Source organism: Entelurus aequoreus, linkage group LG16 (assembly GCF_033978785.1).
Source record: "Entelurus aequoreus isolate RoL-2023_Sb linkage group LG16, RoL_Eaeq_v1.1, whole genome shotgun sequence".
Classification (NCBI taxonomy): Eukaryota; Metazoa; Chordata; class Actinopteri; order Syngnathiformes; family Syngnathidae; genus Entelurus; species Entelurus aequoreus.
This window is the reverse complement of record NC_084746.1, coordinates 45,358,264-45,381,398: the sequence shown is the minus strand read 5'-3', so window position 1 is coordinate 45,381,398 and position 23,135 is coordinate 45,358,264. Positions and strand designations below refer to the sequence as shown.

General features: G+C 40.8%; 1 protein-coding gene across 6 annotated transcripts in view; it reads right to left on the bottom strand.

Moving 5' to 3' along the window:
* LOC133631076 (partitioning defective 3 homolog) overlaps positions 1–23,135 on the bottom strand; it is a 412,449-nt gene that overhangs the window by 233,955 nt on the left and 155,359 nt on the right. The window lies entirely within an intron of this gene.

Below are 23,135 nucleotides of genomic sequence, written 5' to 3'. Positions count from 1 at the left end.
GGGAACAGGTGGGTGCCATGATTGGGTATAAAAGCAGCTTCCATATAATGCTCAGTCATTCACAAACAAGGATGGGGCGAGGGTCGCCACTTTGTGAACAAATGCATGAGCAAATTCTTTAAGAACAACATTTCTCAACCAGCTATTGCAAGGAATTTAGGGGTTTCACCATCTACGGTCCGTAATATCAAAAGGTTCAGAGAATCTGGAGAAATACGTAATCAGCATGGCTGAAAATCAACATTGGATCCCTGTGACAGTCGATCCCTCAGGCGGTACTGCATCAAAAACTGACATCCGTGTGTAAAGGATATCACCACATGGGCTCAGGAACACTTCAGAAAACCACTCTCAGTAACTACAGTTTGTCGCTACATCTGTAAGTGCAAGTTAAAACTATACTATGCAAAGCGAAAGCCATTTATCAACAACACCCAGAAATGCCGCCGGTTTACACAAAGTTTTTTTTGGAAACTGTGGAGGTTGTGTCCTCTGGAACAAAGAGGGAAATAACCATCCGGATTGTTCTAAGCGCAAAGTTCAAAAGCCAGCATCTCTGATGGTATGGGGGTGTATTAGTGCCCAAGGCATGGGTACCTTACACATCTGTGAAGGCACCATTAATGCTGAAAGGTATATACAGGTTTTGAAGCAAAAGATGTTGCCATCCAAGCAACGTTATCATGGACGCCCCTGTCGCTCACAACAACACCAGCAGATGAAATGCGTTGTTGGTGTACGGAATGTTCTCGCTAGCTTTAGTTTAATAAGTCGCTGTTTCAAGTGGTCGTCTCCACACTGTTTCAATCAGAATCAGAAATACTTTAATAATCCCCTCTGGGATTATTAAAGTATTTCTGATTCTGATTGTAGTTCAGGACGGGGCGGTTGAGTGTGTAGGGGATGAATAAGCGGTATCGGACACATTTTTTTCCGCAGACAAATGTTTCTTTTCCACACAGTGACAGTATTTCACTCACATTTATTTCAATTTCCCTGATGTTCTGCGTTGAACAGCGTTTTATTGGCTGATTATGTTACGCCGTCTGCGGCTACGTAAATGCGGAAATCATAAGCCTTACTTCTTTTTTTGACTTTAGTGATTGATTAAGCATCCTAGCGCTGTGTCAAGCGCTGGAATTTGCATGTACGTTGTGCGGCCCATTAAGCGTTCGATTATTATATTTTAATGATCATGAGAAGCCATATTCGAAATCAAAATTTGATTAAGTGTCCAGCCCTACTTGATGTGCAACATTAATTTGAATGTTTCTAACCTGAAGGCACCGAGAGGAGCAGACTGGAGGAGGTCTACCAGAAGCGGCCTTCAATATGTCATCGCCTTTGGTCTGAGCTTGTATTAAACACAACACTCATGTTCGTGAATGACTGAATAGTGAAGCCCAGAGTCATGACATGAATGAACACACACACACAAACGCGGGCACACACACAAGCAGCAGCCGGTGCCAAGAGCAGAAGATAAAGAAGAAGTCATTAAAATTTCAGGGCACCAGAGAAGAGCGGGAGTGGCGGCCAGACGCCTCATCAGTATGAAAATGAGTCTTCTGTTATGGTTGCCATGACACTCGGGCACCCTGGGGAGCTCGAGCTACTACGGCCGAGAGATGACTTTAGCAAGCGTTGTCTTCGTCTTGTTAAAAGTCCTTTCCCGACTGTTCGGACCGCTGATGATGACTCTCGACTAGAAAGCAGCAAGTGGAGCTGGGAAGATACCTTTAGCAGACACAAGATTACACATTCACTTCCTGTAGGCAATCTGATTTTATCATGGAAATAGAATGTTTAAACCCAGTATAAGGCTGCTTCTACACTAAGCCGGCTAAGGTTATACAGGGTTTATCCCTCCTAACCTTATCCCTGTCCACACACACACAATGCCATCGTTTAAGACCCCCTCCCCGTTCCGGCGCAATGCAACCTAGTACGCATGTGCGGAAAATGATTATTATGATCATTTAACTTATCTGAACAATATCCAGCGTTGTGGTATTTCAATTACCGTATTTTTCGGACTATAAGTCGCTCCGGAGTATACGTCGCACCGGCCGAAAATGCATAATAAAGAAGGAAAAAAACATATAAGTCGCATTTTTGGGGGAAATTTATTTGATAAAACCCAACACCAAGAATAGACATTTGAAAGGCAATTTAAAATAAATAAAGAATAGTGAACAACAGGCTGAATAAGTGTACGTTATATGAGGCATAAATAACCAACTGAGAACGTGCCTGGTATGTTAACGTAACATATTATGGTAAGAGTCATTCAAATAACTATAACATATAGAACATGCTATACGTTTACCAAACAATCTGTCACTCCTAATTGCTAAATCCCATGAAATCTTATACGTCTAGTCTCTTACGTGAATGAGCTAAATAATATTATTTGATATTTTACGGTAATGTGTTAATAATTTCACACATAAGTAGCTCCTGAGCATAAGTCGCACCCCCGGCCAAACTATAAAAAAAAACTGTGACTTATAGTCCGAAAAATACGGTAACTGGAATCCAGTGTGCTGTGGGGTTCCATTGTAGTGAATCACACCTGAGCCATCATAAATTAATCAAATCGTTAATGGACATGTGAAAGTAAACAATGTGATAAAGAACATTTTACAACAATCAATCTAGGGATCTAGATATCTGGTCAGGACACTCCTCACTCTTTTGCTTTCACCTTCACTGTCCATTCGTTTTTGGTGACTTTATATACTCTGGACCTAGACGTTGAGTAATCGCTCGACATACATGGTGGACAATAACTGATACAGTCTGCTTTGCCAGTCCAAATGCATTCGCAATTTTTCGTACTCTTCCCTTGTCTCTCCTTCGCCAAATGGACTAAAATTTTCAGTAAGTAGAATCACAGCTGACCTGGACACTGGAAAGTTCTCTTGCCAGTCCTCTGGCACTACACACTCGTTGACAAACATACCCCACCAGGCTGCCATTCTTCAAGGCCTTATCCAAAACCGTCGCTTAACATCGCTATGTTGTCGTCTGAGATGTGTTGTATCCAAAATAGCTGCAGTCGCGCGTTTCCTTCTCTTAAGGTGTTCATGTGTACCAGAAGGTAAGAAAAGTTGGTTTTTGATAATATTGCGAAACAAAACGCCAGGCAATATATCTGCTAATAGGTGCCATTTTCCGGTCCTTATACACACACCATAATAACACTTGTATGTTTAATGCGCCAACAATACATCAAGCGGTGCGGCTTCATAGCTTACCGAAGTCGTACTAAAAACATTTTGACAGATTTTTGAGCGCCGTGTGTAAAGTTCTATATTCTCAATGGAACATTTAAAATGTTGGTATTGTTTACTGCAATCACACTGCAGTCTACACGTGTCTCTTATGTATGACTGCCATCTACTGGTCACACTTATCATTACACCATGTACCAAATAAATGTCGATTTTTGAGAAAATGAAAGGATTTTAAGTGCGCCTTATAGTCGGAAAAACACGGTACTTCTTCTCAGCCCTGTCCTTTACACTCATTTTATTCCTTCCCATGGTTGAAAAAACAAAGAGGTATGTCACTCTCTAGCTATAAGCTAATGCTAGCAAGTAGTAGTAAGTAGTTCTGGTCAGATCTTACGGGGTTCATTGGAGCATTTTCTATTTGCGGTGGGAAAGCTTGTAACTAAAATGTTTGAATTATAAGTTATCTTCTTCCCACTGCCTTTCAGGCAAAACTGGACAATCATGCATTACATAATATACATTACCTTTTGCACTATATTAATTTATATTATTATGTGTTGTCAACATTGCCTGAAATAAATAAATAAATGAAAATTAAAAAATGAAAAAAAAATCCCAAACTAAAGCATAACAATTAGCCGAAAGACAACTCGTACGACTGTACTAATAAATGATTACCAACCTAGGGTGGATAAGATCTTGCTTATGTAAAAGAGACTTTCAGAAGAGGGAAAAATAGTATCATATGTGAATTTGCAGGGTGGTAAATGTTGAACTGAGAATGTGGAGGGGATCAAAGCAATAAAAAGACTCCCAAGTGTATTTCGTATGAGTCCACAAATAAAGATGAGAATGAAGAGACAGAAATGACATGCTGTCGTGTAAATTGGATACATTAAAAAGTGACTATTTAAAAAATAATGTATAGACCTGTTCTTTATCAAATTCATCATCAAATTACTTCTGTTGTAATCTGGTGCTATATAGAAAATACAATAAATAAACTTGGGGGCCGGGGAACTGAAAAGTGGGGAAGCAACAGCAATTAATAAGTTAAAGTACCAATGATTGTCACACACACACTAGGTGTGGTGAAATTTGTCCTCTGCATTTGACCCATCCCCTTGTTCACCCCCTGGGAGGTGAGGGGAGCAGTGGGCAGCAGCGGTGCCGCGCCCGGGTATCATTTTTGGTGATTTAACCCCCAATTCCAACCCTTGATGCTGAGCGCCAAGCAGGGAGGTAATGGGTCCCATTTTTATAGTCTTTAGTACGACTCGGCCGGGGTTTGAACTCACAACCTACAGATCTCAGGGCGGACACTCTAACCACTAGGCCACTGAGTAGGTAATGCCTCTGTGTGTGCTGCTAAGTTTGCTTTCTTGTAGTTTTGATTATTGTAGCATATTTTGGTAGAAATCGTGGGTCAAATTTGTGGATTAAGCAGCAAAGCCTTCCGCAGAAAATACCCTGCGGTTATCAATTACAAAATCTTACTGCTGCAAACTTCAAAGGGAAATATATTTATTCATCAAACAAAACAGACTCCAACACAACAAGCCAAAGAACCTCAGAAACAACTCAAAATTAATCAGGCGAGGAGGGAATGAGGCACGGGAACGTTATCTAAAATGAAGCGTAAATGAGACGGGCTTTCATCACAGCACGCACACAAACGCTTTCTATTCAACACCAGCCATCGCCGAAGATCTGACTGCTGCATGCTGACAGTCGGGCTCCACAGGCATGTGTAGGTATGCTTGCGGACGAGAGACAATACGCGGAAATGGAAGCCAACGATAACACAGTCCGGCACAATAAAAGATCTGTGAGACAATAACTTACAATGGTATCAAACCCCTGAACGCTGCCTTCATAGTCATAAGATTTGCGATAAAGAAAACAATAAGAAAAAAAACGATCCCCTTCAGACAAACATTAGCGGTAAATGGCTCTGATTGACAGCTGACCAATTACCCGACGCCATGCAGGAAGGAATGGCCGCACTTTTCTGACTGCAGCATTAGGACTTCATCCCTTCCCGTTACTGGGAAGAGGCAGACATGAATAATTCATGGAGGTACTTGAAGAAGGTGGGCAGGTATGAGGAGCATGATGTTTTCCTCATGAGTCATTGTTTGTTTCCCGTGTGGAGAGAGAGAGAGAGAAAGAGAGAGAGAAAGAAAGAGAGAAAGCCAGGCGACCCTGGGGCCCCGGGGCTCATTAAAGATTAATAGAAAAATCCATCGGAGTCCGTCCTTTCCATCTACCAGACTAAATAAAGTGCTCTGTGTGTGTGTTTGTGTGTGCTGCTGCACTTTAATGAAGTGCTGCCCAGTCCTGGTTCCTGGCACTTTGACTGCACGGACACTTAAAAATGCACGTCGATGCATGCGGCGTCCTGCACGGGATGAAGTTTAAGTTGTCTGTTCACAATGCAAAAAGTATTTATTGTTGCTTTTTTGGTGCGTGATTGCCTGCATTGCGATAATCCCACCCGGGCAATTTATAAAGTATACCAGCACAACTGCAGCAAAAGTCAATAAAATCAGCTGTTTCTGTAATTGTGCCCTTCCCATAGGCCAGGGGTCGGCAATCCAAAATGTTGGACCAAAAATACCCCCCAAAAAAATCTGCCTGGAGCCGCAAAAAATTGATAGCCTTATATAAGTGTTATAATGAATACAACACATGATGTGGAAAATGGAATTGATTGATTTTATCAATACTAGAAAAAGTAAAATTTTGGATTTAAGGACGGCAGACTTTATATGAAGTTTGGCACTTTTAATAATAAAGAGTTTAGACATTAAGTCTATTTTACCATCTGTGACGTCATCAAAACAAAAATGGTGAATATTAACAGTGGTGGAGAAAGGTCATAACAAACGCAAAAGCCACAAGACAATAGAGTAATATCTGTGACATGTCTTTTAAGAGGTGGTGCATTTGTGTGATTTGTGCGAGTGCGGCAGACCAGTGAACTGAGTCCTGCGAGAGCTTGGGTGTCTGTGTGTGTGGTGTCTAAACGTGAGTTGTGGTGAACAGCAGCTCTTGTATATGTGTGTGTTTCAACTCCCTGAGTTTGTAACTGCTTGTTGAGAAAGCGTGTGAAGCTGTGTTTCCATTACCCTTAGAACTGCGCAAAACCTAAATATCGCAATATAAAACTGGTAATGGACACACTGATATTTCAAAAAACCTCTCAGATATCGCAAAAACATTTTTGCGCTCTCATGAGGTGTTTTTGAAAACGTTTCGATATTGAAGTTTTTTGCAAAAGCATGATGGAAACAGGGGAAGCACGGTGGAACAGGGGTTAGTGCATGTGCCTCACAATACGGAAGGTCCTGAGTAGTTCTGAGTTCAATCCCGGGCTCGGGATCTTTCTGTGTGGAGTTTGCATGTTCTCCCCGTGACTGCGTGGGTTCCCTCCGGGTACTCCGGCTTCCTCCCACCTCCAAAGACATGCACCTGGGGATAGGCCCCTCCCACCTCCAAAGACATGCACCTGGGGATAGGTTGATTGGCAACACTAAATTGGCCCTAGTGTGTGACTGTTGTCTGTCTATCTGTGTTGGCCCTGTGATGAGGTGGCGACTTGTCCAGGGTGTACCCCGCCTTCCGCCCGAATGCTGCTGAGATAGGCTCCAGCACCCCCCGCGACTCCAAAAAGGGACAAGCGGTAGAAAATGGATAGATGGACGATGGAAACACTTTTTTTTGCATTTAGAGGGCACCTAAACAACCAACAGCGCACCATTTGTCACATATGACGCTTGATGAAAGCTTGCATCATTCAGTGTTTTTAATAACGCACGATTCCCCCCCAAGCGCACATGCACACACACGTACGTACACACACACATGTACGTACACACACAAACACACACACACACATTAATTCACTTTGCTCGGAGACACTTTGGTAATAAAATCCAGACGTGTTGACGGCATCGTCAATAAGTCACATTGACATTTTGTCATGGTGCCGCAGTGTTGATGTTTAAAGTAATGACATCATGCTTGTGTCTACGGTCTTAGACATTCATCATTGATTAGTCCATGTATGATGTTCACTGATACAACGAGAAAATGCATAAAAATGTGAGTTGATCACGCTAATTAACAGTTTATTTCAGTTACAAGTTTTGGTGGCATAGTTTCCTTTTAATTCTATTTTATGTTCTCTCATTATTATCATAATTATTATTATTGTACAGCTCATCTCCACTATAAAAATCTGAGAATGAGACCTTATGCACTGCAGGAATTATGACAATGTGGCTTCAGCTCACTACTTGATTTAAAAGCACTTCCTGTGATTTGATTCGATCAAAGGAGAAAGGAGAACCAAGGGTTTTATCTTAAAAGGGGTCATATTTTTCTACATTTAAAGCACTTTCTTGTGGTCTACATCAGTGATCCCCAACCACCGGGCTGCGGCCCGGTACCGGTCCGTGGATCGATTGGTACTGGGCCGCACAAGAAATAAAAAAAAATAAAAAATAAAAAAATGTATATATATTTTTTTTTAATTAAATCAACATAAAAAACACAAGATACACTTACAATTAGTGCACCAACCCAAAAACCCTCCCTCCCCCATTTACACTCATTCACACTTAATATTTCGGGTTCCTACATTATATATCAATATAGATCAATACAGTCAGCAAAAAAAAAAAAATATAAGGAGTTGTACAGTCCGATGGCGTGTGGCCATCAGATTGGCTTAGAGTGGCCAAAGGTATAGATGTGTGTGTCCAAGTTAAAGGAAACGGCAGGCTGTCTTCTAGTGGATTTATTGCAATCTTTGCGAGCTGGGTAACATTTGCTGTGGTCTGGAACAACGTGGCATACAAACAACACGGAAATGCAGCCAGTATTACATACAGATAACGTGTCATGAGACATGCATATATAAATTAAATACACAGAGGACATAAGTAAAGGAAATTAAATGAGCTCAAATATACCTACAAATGAGGCATAATGATGCAATGTGTTGATACAGCTAGCCGATTTAGCATGTTAGCACCGATTAGCTTGCTGTCATTCACTGACTAAATATGCCTGATTAGCACTCCAACAAGTCAAGAACATCAACAAAGCTCACCTTTGTGCATTCACGTACAGCATAAAAAGTTTGGTGGACAAAACGAGACAAAGAAGTAGTGGCATAAAACACGTCTTTCAGCGGCAGCGGCGGAGAAAGTTGTACATGTAAACAAACTACGGTGAGTTCAAGGATTGCTGAAATTAGTAGGACAAAACGGCGCTCGCCAAATACTCTCATCAGTGAAGTATGTTTAATATAAACAGTGGGATTTCTAACAATTAAGAAGGTTTGTGTCATGTTTGTCCTACAGAAACCATAGTAAAACAAAAATGTTTTTTTTTTTTCATCTTTTTCCATTTTCACCAGGGAAGTCCGATAATATCGGACTGCCGATATTATCGGCCGATAAATGCTTTAATTGTAATATCGGAAATTATCGTTATCGGTTTCAAAAAGTAAGATGTATGACTTTTTGAAACGCCGCTGTGTATACGGACGTAGGGAGAAGTACAGAGCGCCAATAAACCTTGAAGGCACTGCCTTTGCGTGCAGGCCTAGTCATATAATATCAACGGCTTTTCACACACACAAGTGAATGTAATGCATACTTGGTCAACAGCCATACATGTCACACTGAGGGTGGCCGTATAACACTGTTACAAATATGCGCCACACTGTGAACCCACACCAAACAAGAATGACAAACACATTTCGGGAGAACATCCGCACCGTAACACAACATAAACACAACAGAGCAAATACCCAGAACCCCTTGCAGCACTAACTCTTCCGGGACGCTACAATATACACCTCCCACTGCCCTCTACCCCCCACCTCAACCCCGCCCACCAATAATGCACTTTGTGACTTCAATAATAAATATGACAGTGCCATGTTGGCATTTTTTTCCATAACTTGAGTTGATTTATTTTGGAAAACCTTGTTACATTGTTTAATGCATCCAGCGGGGCATCACAACAAAATTAGGCATAATAATGTGTTAATTCCATGACTGTATATATCGGTATCGGTTGGTATCGGTAATTAAGAGTTGGACAATATCGGAATATCGGCAAAAAAGCCATTATCGGACATCTCTAATTTTCACACATCTTTGAAAAAGCTCCAGGGAGCCGCTAAAGAGTCGCATGCGCCTCAAGAGCCGCGGGTTGCTGACCCCCGTGCTACTTTTATAGGCACCAATCAAATTCCATCGGTACTACCGGATATCGATTCACGTAAAACCAAACAGTGCCATGTTTCGGTACCTATATTGAACGTGCACACTTCTGGTTGCGCTGTTCTGTTGGCTACTCGTGCTGCTGCCATTTCTAATGCCATTTAGGTGTTGTTTTCAAGTGTTTCCTAAGTCAATCAATCAATGTTTATTTATACAGCCCTAAATCACAAGTGTCTCAAAGGACTGCACAAGCCACAACGACGTCCTCGGTACAAAGTGTATTCTTTTATTCTGTGTTGTGCGACTGCAATAAGTTTGTTTTGAACTGACCACCAAGGCGACTTTGGACAAAAACTACTCTGGTGCGGACGTCCTGTTAAACAGCTGCTCAATCACGAGCTGCCACTGTTACTCCAAAACCACAAAGGCTGTTTGTTCCTCTGTCAATATAAGCAACCCCACTGGCTGATCTGCTTGATGATGTGAAAATACAAGTGGCTCGGGGAAGACGACGACGCAGAGGGGGAGTATGGCACTGTGTCATTGTGACACCATGATGTCCGATCGCTAACGAAGGAAATGGATGGGCAATTTGTTTCGAGTACAGGGAATCAAACGTGACGGTGTTCATAGAAACATGGCTTCATAAAGATATAATGCGGACTCTATCGTTGAATTGGAGCCGTTACTCTTTCATCCGAGCAGAGCTGTCAGGAAGAGTCGAGGGGCCGTGGTCTGTCTGTGAATGTCAGCTGATACAGACGGTATGCACGGCCGATATAAAACTACTATGTCTGTCACTGAGACCCTTCTTCCTCCCAAGAGTGTTTTAGAAACGTTTTAGTATGTGCTGTGATTTAACTTCTAGGAATTGCAAATGCATGCAAAGTCCACTTTATAATAAATACTATAAATGAGACTCAGATATACAAAAATAAATAAAGATTTAACAATGAGACAACAGTTATTTTCAGCTCATTGTTAAACGTTAAATGAAAAAACATGTATATTATTATTTAAAAATAATATTTAATAACACATAAGTACCAAAAACTGGTACCATACGGCAGTGTTTTTCAACCTTTTTTGAGCCAAGGCACATTTTTTGCGTTGAAAAAATCCGGAGGCACACCACCAGCAGAAATCATTAAAAAACGAAACTCAGTTGACAGTAAAAAGTTGTTGTCGCAATTGTTGGATATGACTTTAAACCATAACCAACCATGCGTCACTATAGCTCTTGTCTCAAAGTAGGTGTACTGTCACCACCTGTCACATCACGCCGTGACTTATTTTGAGTTGTTTGCTGTTTTCCTGTGTGTAGTGTTTTAGTTCTTGTCTTGCGCTCCTATTTTGGTGGCTTTTTCTTCTTTTTTGGTATTTTCCTGTAGCAATTTCATGTCTTCCTTTGAGCGATATTTCCTGCATCTGCTTTGTTACACCAAAACAGGTAAAAATGGGTAAGAAAAGTTGGTTTTGCATAATAAGTCCACTTTAAATTGAATTATGTTCCTCACCTTCATTATAAAAGTGCTAGCACTCAAAACTTTATTTGGCCCCAAGGTGTATTATTTTGCAGCCAATTACAACAACAAGTAACCAAAAAAAGAACAACAAAGTCCACAAGTGATGACGTCATAGAGGGATGATGGAGGAGGGGGAGAGTGACTTTCAGGTGGGCAGATGAGAGCAGGCTAACAGGCACGTTTTGTAATAAGTAAGTAAGTAACATTTATTTGTATAGCACCGTTCACAGACAAAAAGCCCTTATGTGCTTCACAACACAGACAAAATATCAGGAATTACATTATAAAAGGCCAATATAAATAGACAATATAAAAACATGGTATGAATAAACAATACAAAACAATATAAAAACAAAACAAAACACAACATAGAAATCATTGCAGCCCAAAAGTAGTTACCGTATTTTTCGGAGTATAAGTCGCACCGGCCGAAAATGCATTATAAAGAAGGAAAAAAACATATAAGTCGCACTGGAATATAAGTCGCATTTTTTGGGGAAATTTATTTGATAAAACCCAACACCAAGAATAGACATCGAAAGGGTAAAAGAAACCAGATTTTTGGGAGTATTAATAGATGATAAAATGAACTGGAAATCTCATATACAAAACATACAACATAAGGTAGCAAAAAACATTTCAATAATGAATAAAACAAAACACGTCCTGGGCCAAAAATCACTTCATATTCTCTACTGCTCACTAGTGTTACCATATCTGACTTATTGTGCAGAAATATGGGGAAATAACTACAAATGTGCGCTACATTCGTTAACCATGTTACAAAAAAGATCAGTTAGAATAATACATAATGTTGGATATAGAGAACATACAAACCCTTTATTTATTAAGTCAAAAATATTAAAGTTTGGTGATTTGGTAAAATTGCAAACAGCTAAAATGATGTACCAAGCAATCTATAACCTGCTACCAAAGAATGTACAACATTTCTTCTCAACTAAAGAGGAGAAATATAACCTTAGAGGAAAAAATAATTTAAAACATTTGTATGCACGTACAACACTTAAAACTTTTAGCATAACAGTATGTGGAATTAAATTATGGAATGGATTAAGTAAAGAAGTTAAAAATTGTACTGACATGATCCAGTTTAAGAGGTTGTTTAAATTAATAGTGCTTACAAAGTACAAAGAAGAAGAATTATGAGAAAAACTTCCAACCTTATTGAAAATATTCTTCATCTCAGTATGTTAATAATGACTGAATTAATTAATTACATATTACAAACTGTTGTATATACTAATTCATAGATGTTATTTTATTCTATAAAAAGGTCAGTAAATGATTTTATATAATTGTAAATGCTTTGAAGTGGGAAAGGGGTAGGATTAAATAAGCTTTGCTTCTTCCTACTCCTTTTCGGGCATGATGTAAATGAAATTATATGAAATTGTGTGATGTATTATGATGTAAATGTGTTCATGTTCGAAATAAACTAAAAGAAAAAAAGAAAGAAAGAAAAGAAAGACATTTGAAAGGCAATTTAAAATAAATAAAGAATAGTGAACAACAGGCTGAATAAGTGTACGTTATATGATGCAGAAATAACCAACTGAGAACGTGCCTGGTATGTTAACGTAACATATTATGGTAAGAGTCATTCAAATAACTATAACATATAGAACATGCTATACGTTTACCAAACAATCTGTCACCCCTAATCGCTAAATCCCATGAAATCTTATACGTCTAGTCTCTTACGTGAATGAGCTAAATAATATTTGATATTTTACGGTAATGTGTTAATAATTTCACACATAAGTCGCTCCTGAGTATAAGTCGCACCCCCGGCCAAACTATGAAAAAAACTGCGACTTATAGTCCGAAAAATACGGTAATTAAAAGCCTGAAAAAAATTAATGAGTCTTAAGTCTGCTTTTGAAGGTGCCAACAGAGTCAATTAAGCGCAATGACGGCGAAAGATCGTTCAAAAGCATGGGAGCAACAGCCTGCAAAGGTCGGTCACCTCTAGTTTAAAAGCGAGTGCGTAGAACCTTGAGCAGATTCTGATCCACAGAACTCAGAGCCCAAGTTGGGGTGTAAGGCTGGATCAGATCACTGATGTAGGAAAGAGCATGACCATGCAAAGTTTTGGCAGCTAGAACCAGAATTGTATACTTGATCATAAAAGACACTAGCAGCCAATGAAGAATAGGAAATGTGTATATGTGAATATGTGGGTACTCCTACTTGAACGGATCAGAATTTTGCAATAAGTGCAGTCAAGATCTTTGTTCAGACACGAAAACAGAATGTTACAATAGTCTAAATACGAGGACACAAAACCATGAATGATAAGTTCCAAATCATTCCGTGTTACTAATTTCCTAAGATTAGAGATTTTCCTTAGATGAAATAAGATGGTATTCACAGCTGTTTACAATGCTGCATTAATGACATGTATTTGTCAAAGATGACTCCCTAATTTTTGATGCTTGGTTTAGTAGACTGGCCTAAATCACCCAAGTATTGCTTAATCTCTAGAATTCCATCATCAGGTGTAATAACAAGTGTTTCTGTTTTGTCTGCCTTCAGCTGCACAGTGGAGATTAGCTTCTGGATCTTAGAAATCTTAAAAGAGCAGTGAAGCTGGATGTGATCAGCTAAAACGTCGAAAGAAATATCACTAAACCTCTTGGATCAACTTTCCCAAAGGGATTAAATACATCAAAATAAGACAGGACCTAAAACGGAACTTTGAGGAATCCACACAATAAATCCGCTAACTCAGACCTAACTTGATTAGCTGTACCACTAAAGCTACGCCCAGATATGAGGAGAACCACTGCAGAACCGACCCCGACAGTCCTACTTTATCCCTTAATCTTTTCAGCAGAACCCGAAAATCAACGGTGCCGAAGGCTGGGGACAGATCCAAGAGAACCAGAAAAGTGCATTTACCAGAATCAGCAGACATAATGTCGCTGGACACTTTCAGTAAGGCCGTTTCCGTAGAGTGTTTACAGAAACGGGACGAAATGACTCATGTATGTTACTTTGATCCAAGAAAAATGTTCACTGTTCCACGTTCTCAAGGATCTGAGACAGGAACGATAGCTTGGAAATGAGCCTAAATATGTTTTGATCAGTCGGGTCTAAGCCTGCTTTTTTTTTTTTTAGTAATAGCTCCAATATGGCATTTTTGAAAGTATTGGGAAACACACCAGTAGACAAAGAGGTTAACCATTAAGGTAACACGAGGGCCAATTTCCAATTTCCTCCTGTACAAGGAAGCACGTTAGATGAACAAGGGGAAGAGGAGATAGGCTCAAAAACAGTAGCCATACCACACGGAAGATGCAGGATCTTATCCTTAATTATGTTGATTTTGTTCAATAAACAAAGTTATTGCTGTCAGGTTCACAAAAAAACAGGGGTAACTGGAGCAGCAGGGCATACAAGAGAATGTATCCTGTCAAACAACACTTTGGGATTTTTATTATTCAATGTTACTACTAGTTGACGCGTATAGTCAAATCTGGCGTTTTTAATCATCACAATGCAGGATGACACAAGATCTCTGAGACAGAGCCTGTGAAACTCAAGGTTAGTGGATTTCCACAGGCGCTTAGTCTCTTAAGTCTTAGGATATCATCATTTGTCCAAGGGCATGCTTCTTTCTGTGTAGGCAAGTTGGATTTAATAGGAGCCACCTGATCCAGAATTGTTACACAGTGGTTGTTAAAACAGTGAATGAGATCGTTCACATCGAGACAATCCATAACTAAAAGAGGATCAAACATATCAGAAAATCTGTCGACAGTATAAACAGTGATAACCCGCCTCTGAGACTTTACTTTTGAGGACTTTTGCTCAGGACTAAAATGCAGAATGGGGGGAACCAATCCACCAGTCGGTTAGGACATTACCATACTTGCCAACCCTCCCGATTTTTCCGGGAGACTCCCGAATTTCAGTGCCCCTCCCGAAAATCTCCCGGGGCAACCATTCTCCCGAATTTCTCCCGATTTCCACCCGGATAACAATATCGGGGGCTTGCCTTAAAGGCACTGCCTTTAGCGTCCGCTTTTCCTCTATAAAAACAGCGTGCCGGCCAAGTCACATAATATATGCGGCTTTTACACACAGATAAGTGAATGCAAGGCATACTTGATCCACAGCAATACAGGTCACACTGAGGGTGGCCGTATAAACAACTTTAACACTGTTACAAATATGCGCCCCACTGTGAACCCACAACAAACAAGAATGACAAACACATTTCGGGAGAACATCCGCACCATAACACAACAGAACAAATACCCAGAACCCCTTGCAACACTAAATCTTCCGGGACGCTACAATATACACTCCCGCTACCACCAAACCCCGCCCCCCAACCCCCCCCCCCCCCCCCCCCCCCAGCTCCTGAATTCGGAGGTCTCAAGGTTGGCAAGTAGTTCCAAATTTGAAGACTTTCATAGAGATTTATCCTGTAAGTTTGTAAATACGCCATCATTTGGCGAAAAACAACCCGATTGACTCTGGTGGGAAAAAAATGGGCGAAAATTCGGGGTCCATGGCACGATCGTGTTTTATAGAATGTCACGTTATATTGGACCGCTTTATATCAAACTTTGAGTGTCGTTTCTTACGTGTGATAGTTACCCTTGTGTAGAAAACACAGAAAATATTTTCGTCAAAAGCCGAATCCTGTGAAAATCGGGAATACAAAAACCAGTGTAAGAGTGTATATGTATGGGAAGTTAAGTACTAAACCTGTCGCTTGTCATTTTTACATTTGATTATTCAGTCCTGTTGACTTCTTTTTACACTTAAATAACATGTAGGAATGTTGAAATGCCACTTAAAAACATTTCCTGTACACTTAAAGGTGAGTGAGGGCCACAGTTTAACAGATTAATTCAATCCGAGGTTGACCAGCACAGTGTGTCACATTCACAGGCATAGTCCACGCATCAATTCAGAACTGTGCTTTCCTTCCACGCTATTGAATGAGAAGAAGTTGGCTGATCTCAGCCCTTTATGGAGGCAGAGCTACAGTTTAATTGTTACTATGGCAACTTGGAAGAGGAAGGTTAACACATGTACAAGTGTGTCCCAAAAGCCAGCCACTTGTTTAGGCCTCATGAGGCTGCCAGTCTTCCACAGTCAGCTCCAGTCGGTGCAAGCGTTGACGTAGGCTCGGGTCCAAAATCTGATAGAATGATCTCGCTGTGTCCCCCACCCCCACACCCACCCATCAGCAAGTGGAGCTAGCGTGTGTGCGAGGAGGAATACGATCCGTGGGGGGAAAAAAAGAGTAAATGCGCAGAGGAGGAAAGAAAAATAAAGTTTGTTAAACTGCTTTACATATGTAGACCAAATGGCCAAAGATATGTGTCACCGAGAGTAGATCCAGCCAGCAGACAAAGTAAACCATAATAAACACGCAGAGCTTTTTAGGCTTTTGGATGGACATTATTTGACATTCATTGATTGAGCTAATTTTGTTTAAGTATAGGGTTTTTTTCTCTGGAAAAAGACACTCAATCTACTACTTAACTGCCAAGCAGAGAGCAACATTTCTCATTATTCATTCCGTCTACGACCAACTTCTCCAAAACTTAAACAGGTGCGTTGCATTTTTTTTTTTTTAAAGACACCATCTGGTGGAGATGATGTTGTGTCTGAGGTCTACTTAGATGTGTGGTGCACTTGTGTGTTTGTGGTGGCAGGTTGCACCCTGAGGTAGAAGACGCCTCGGGGGAATTGTGCTCCCTAAAGGGAAGAAGAAGGTCTTTCATCACCACCGTGTCTCTTTGCCAGACCTGACTCTCACAGCTGGAAGGAGGGGAGGCTCCTGGCGGCGCTCCCTCACATCAAAAACCAGAAGATCAAAGATGATGAAGCTTCAAGAGGAGCTAACATTAACTTTTTCCAGAGTTAATTAGGCCCGAGCCGTATATACATTTTTCTGGACGATGTTGTCCCACAAATTATTGTCAATAATCAATATTAATGTCATCATTATTTGAAGAGCAAATTGAGCACTAATGTAGTGACATTATGTGATAATAATAATGTAAGTAACCCTTTAAAATGTAATACACTTGATTTCTCATTAGTTTTTTTGGAGGGTCAATCGTTTCATGATTTTAATATTTCTAAATAAGTAAACAAAAATCAGAATCAGAATCAGGTTTATTTGGCCAAGTATACTTGCATATACAAGGAATTTGTCTTGGGCAGTTGTTAGCTCTCTAAACATACAACAAATAGACACAAGTATACATTCGCTGGGCGAGCAAGTACTCTAGGTGCATACTTTACAGCAAGACATATACCGTATTTTTCAGAATATAAGTCGCCCCGGAGTATAAGTCGCACCGGCCGAAAAAGCATAATAAAGAAAGAAAAAAACATATATACACTACCGTTCAAAAGTTTGGGGTCACATTGAAATGTCCTTTTTTTTTTTAAGGAAAAGCACTGTACTTTTCAATGAAAATAACTTTAAACTACTCTTAACTTTAAAGAAATACACCCTATACATTGCTAATGTGGTAAATGACTATTCTAGCTGCAAATGTCTGGTTTTTGGTGCAATATCTACATAGGTGTATAGAGGCCCATTTCCAGCAACTATCACTCCAGTGTTCTAATGGTACAATGTGTTTGCTCCTTGGCTCAGAAGGCTTATTGATGATTAGAAAACCCTTGTGCAATCATGTTCACACATCTGAAAACAGTTTAGCTCGTTACAGAAGCTACAAAACTGACCTTCCTTTGAGCAGATTGAGTTTCTGGAGTATCACATGTGTGGGGTCAATTAAACGCTCAAAATGGCCAGAAAAAGAGAACTTTCATCTGAAACTCGACAGTCTATTCTTGTTCTTAGAAATGAAGGCTATTCCACAAAATTGTTTGGGTGACCCCAAACTTTTGAACAGTAGTGTAAGTCACACTGGAGTATAAGTCGCATTTTTGGGGGAAATTTATTTGATAAAACCCAACACCAAGAATAGACATTTGAAAGGCAATTTAAAATAAATAGAGAATAGTGAACAACAGGCTGAATAAGTGTATGTTATATGATGCATAAATAACCAACTGAGAATGTGCCTGGTATGTTAACGTAACATATTATGGTAAGAGTCATTCAAATAACTATAACATATAGAACATGCTATACGTTTACCAAACAATCTGTCACTCCTAATCGCTAAATCCCATGAAATCTTATACGTCTAGTCTCTTACGTGAATGAGCTAAATAATATTATTTGATATTTTACGGTAATGTGTTAATAATTTCACACATAAGTCGCTCCTGAGTATAAGTCGCACCCCCGGCCAAACTATGAAAAAAACTGTGACTTATAGTCCGAAAAATACGGTATTAGTCACCTATCAACCTTATGTACAAGTAAGACTATACAATATTTTGTGCAAAGTACAAATATGTGCATAAGAGAGATATATTTTGTCAAAAAATGTAAAGAAAGAGTAGTGCAAAAAATGCCAGGTGCATAGTCTGTAAAGTGCAAAAATAAAATGGACTTTAAATCTCTGTTAGCAAAAAACTGTACTTTAATAAATATTGAACATCTTGAAGTGCAGTTTTTTTCCCAGTTGGGTCAGGAGATTTTTTTTGATTGTCTTTTTTGTTGCCAACAAATTTGGCACAATGGCTCGTTTGTCCAAGTTAATGGCTCATCTACTTCAGTTTGAAGCAAAAATATTCCCACACATTTTGATTTGCAATCATCTTTCTTCCTCGGAATCATTGTTACTTTGCTGTTGTATCCCACCAGTTAGCGCATCCGGTGTGTGTAAACTAGCGGTCCACTGACACAAAGATTTTGGATGACTGACAGGAGGGTTCCATGGGTTTAATTCCGCTACCGAATGAACACGCTCAGGTGCTGAAAATGATGCACATTGTGAACCCTCTTGCACCCGGTTCGAAAGCGAAAGACAGAAGACATGGCAATTTACCGATACTGGCAAATGTATTGAGTTCATTTTCGCTTATCGTTCCATTAATTGAACAATAATGTTAATATTATAAAATAACGCATGTTGCATGGGACCCTGCTTGGAACACATTGTGTTCAACATCAATTATCGATCTTCATGACACGTGTGGGCTTCCTGACAATGGGACGCAAAAAAAGAAAGAACAAGTCGAGCTGGGCGAGAGAGTCAGACCGTAAAAAGCAACATGGCGCCACGCTAACATCGACTTCACACATCTGCACACAGAGCAACAGTATTTATCTCAAGTGCCATTCACACACGTGCGCAAAACACACGACTCTCATCAAAGCACTACAGCAGCACCTGCTGGTCAAACACACACACACACACACACACACACACACACACACACACACACACACACACACACACACACACACACACACACACACACACACACACACACACACACACACACACACACACACACACACACACACACACACACACACACACACACACACACACACACACACACACACACACACACACACACACACAGGTTATCATTTGGAATGGGGACCAAGTTTTTGATCATCACTTGTAGGGAACACCCTTTCTACAGGTTGTGGAGGCATAAAAAAAATGAGGTAAAATGGCCACTGCCCAGTTAGCTCATACACGTCTTTAAATCTCTGGATTGATGAAGTAATGTGCTGATCATTCTTACTGGGGACCCTGGGGAAAAAGAGTTAATATGGTTCATGAGGACCAAATTTAAATAATTTTGCATCATTCACACAAATTTGTACGTGACTACTGAGGACCATTTAAAAAAAAAAAAAATTCAAATGAAATATGACATGATCCTCAGAATACAGCACTACAGCTGTCCTCTTATAAGAAGTTTCACCACTTAAATTATTCATCCTCTGCTCAAAAGACCTAACCTCGATCCTGACCTCATGGTAAACTACCGACCGGTCTCCCACCATCCGTTTATTTCCAAAATTCTCGAAAAAATTGTTGCACAGCAGCTAAATGAACACTTAGTGACTAACAATCTCTGTGAACCTTTTCAATCCGGTTTCAGGGCAAATCACTCTACGGAGACAGCCCTCGCAAAAATGACCAATGATCTATTGCTAACGATGGATTCTGATGCGTCATCTATGTTGCTGCTTCTTGATCTTAGCGCCGCTTTCGATACCGTCGATCATAATATTTTATTAGAGCGTATCAAAACACGTATTGGTATGTCAGACTTAGCCTTGTCTTGGTTTAACTCTTATCTTACTGACAGGATGCAGTGCGTCTCCCATAACAATGTGACCTCGGACTATGTCAAGGTAACGTGCGGAGTTCCCCAGGGTTCGGTTCTTGGCCCTGCACTCTTTAGTATTTACGTGCTGCCGCTGGGTGACATCATACGCAAGTACGGTGTTAGCTTTCACTGTTATGCTGATGACACTCAACTCTACATGCCCCTAAAGCTGACCAACACGCCGGATTGTAGTCAGCTGGAGGCGTGTCTTAATGAAATCAAACAATGGATGTCCGCTAACTTTTTGCAACTCAACGCTAAGAAAACGGAAATGCTGATTATCGGTCCTGCTAGACACCAACATCTATTTAATAATACCACCTTAACATTTGACAACCAAACAATTACACAAGGCGACTCGGTAAAGAATCTGGGTATTATCTTCGACCCAACTCTCTCGTTTGAGTCACACATTAAGAGTGTTACTAAAACGGCCTTCTTTCATCTCCGTAATATCGCTAAAATTCGTTCCATCTTGTCCACTAGCGACGCTGAGATCATTATTCATGCGTTCGTTACGTCTCGTCTCGATTACTGTAACGTGTTATTTTCGGGCCTCCCTATGTCTAGCATTAAAAGATTACAGTTGGTACAAAATGCGGCTGCAAGGCTTTTGACAAAAACAAGAAAGTTTGATCATATTACGCCTATACTGGCTCACCTGCACTGGCTTCCTGTGCACTTAAGATGCGACTTTAAGGTTTTCCTACTTACGTATAAAATACTACACGGTTTAGCTCCAGCCTATCTCGCCGATTGTATTGTACCATATGTCCCAGCAAGAAATCTGCGTTCAAAGAACTCCGGCTTATTAGTGATTCCCAGAGCCAAAAAAAAGTCTGCGGGCTATAGAGCGTTTTCTATTCGGGCTCCAGTACTCTGGAATGCCCTCCCAGTAACAGTTAGAGATGCTACCTCAGTAGAAGCATTTAAGTCCCATCTTAAAACTCATTTGTATAATCTAGCCTTTAAATAGACCCCCCTTTTTTTTAGACCAGTTGATCTGCCGTTTCTTTTCTTCTCTCCTCTTCTCCCCTGTCCCTTGCGAGGGGGAGTTGCATAGGTCCGGTGGCCATGGATGAAGTGCTGGCTGTCCAGAGTCGGGACCCCGGGTGGACCACTAGCCTGTGCATCGGTTGGGGACATCTCTGCGCTGCTGACCCGTCTCCGCTCGGGATGGTTTCCTGTTGGCCCCGCTGTGGACTGGACTCCCGCTGATGTGTTGGATCCACTGTGGACTGGACTTTCACAATGTTATGTCAGACCCACTCGACATCCATTGCTTTCGGTCTCCCCTAGAGGGGGGGGGGGGGGGGGGGTTACCCACATATGCGGTCCTCTCCAAGGTTTCTCATAGTCATTCACCAACGTCCCACTGGGGTGAGTTTTTCCTTGCCCGTATGTGGGCTCTGTACCGAGGATGTCGTTGTGGCTTGTACAGCCCTTTGAGACACTTGTGATTTAGGGCTGTATAAATAAACATTGATTGATTGATTGATTGAAATATTAAAGCAAATCCTGCATCTTCTGTGACATTACTGAAAACTGCTATTTAGCAGTAATGAAGTTGTCTGCAAAACCAACTACCATATGTAGAAGGATGGAAAATTCTGAATGTAAATCATACTTTAAGGTAATAATGTTTTATAATCATGCTGTATGAAAATGTCATCCTAAGGAACACTGAACCAGATTTTGTTTTTGGAAAAATATATTAAGTTTTAACTAAGGATGGATTGGCAACACTAAATTGGCCCTAGTGTGTGAATGTGAGTGTGAATGTTGTCTCTCTATCTGTGTTGGCCCTGCGATGAGATGGCGACTTGTCCAGGGTGTACCCCGCCTTCCGCCCGATTGTAGCTGAGATAGGCTCCAGCGACCCCCCCCCCCGCGACCCCAAAAGGGACAAGTGGTAGAAAATGGATGGATGGATGGAATACAGAATCACAGTACTATTAATAACAGGATAACAAATGTTTCACTTTTCACTTAGGCATCTTCAGAATGGATCTGACTATCATTTAAAAAGGTTTCCCTTTAGGGGACCTGTTTTTTGTCCCCATACCGTCAGACGTCCCCTAAAGGTGACTGTGTAAACAGAGCGATGTCCCCATTAAGTAAGCATTGCCAGAACACACACACACACACACACACATACACACACACACACACACACACACACACACACACACACACACACACACACACACACACACACACACACACACACACACACACACACAAATGAGGTCACATTATGTTGATACACACAAATACTGTATATCTGCATACACACACACATTATATGGGTAATAGCGACTCTCTCTCTCACATTCACACAGACTAAAACGTAAACATTATGTATGCCAGCATGCTCCAGTTTTGATTTATGAGGGCTCAGCTTGGTGAGATTTAGCCTGCTAAAGCTGCACCTGAGGGACACACATACACACACACACACACACACATACACACACACATGCTTGCATGCATGCATGCACGCACACGCAAACATACAAAAACAGTAAAGCTTGTTAAGAGGGAAGTGAGCGTGCTGACAAGGACACACAATTCACTCTGGAGCCATTTTCGGCATGTGGAAACATGCACACACGTGATGAATGTGGAGCCCGTGGAGCCAAATCGTGAACATTGTCACTGAAGGAGTCCCAGCCTTGTAACTCCTGCACAGATGAGTGTGTGTGCGTGCGCGTGTGTGTAGCTGGCCTTCTGTGTGTCTTTCTAACAACATCCCCGGTGAGTTGCTCGCCCCCTCCCATCTCTGCCCCGCCATGACAGATAACCAGGTGCCTCCCTAATAGCCGAGGACACACAGCAGCGTCGCGAAGACACACACTGAG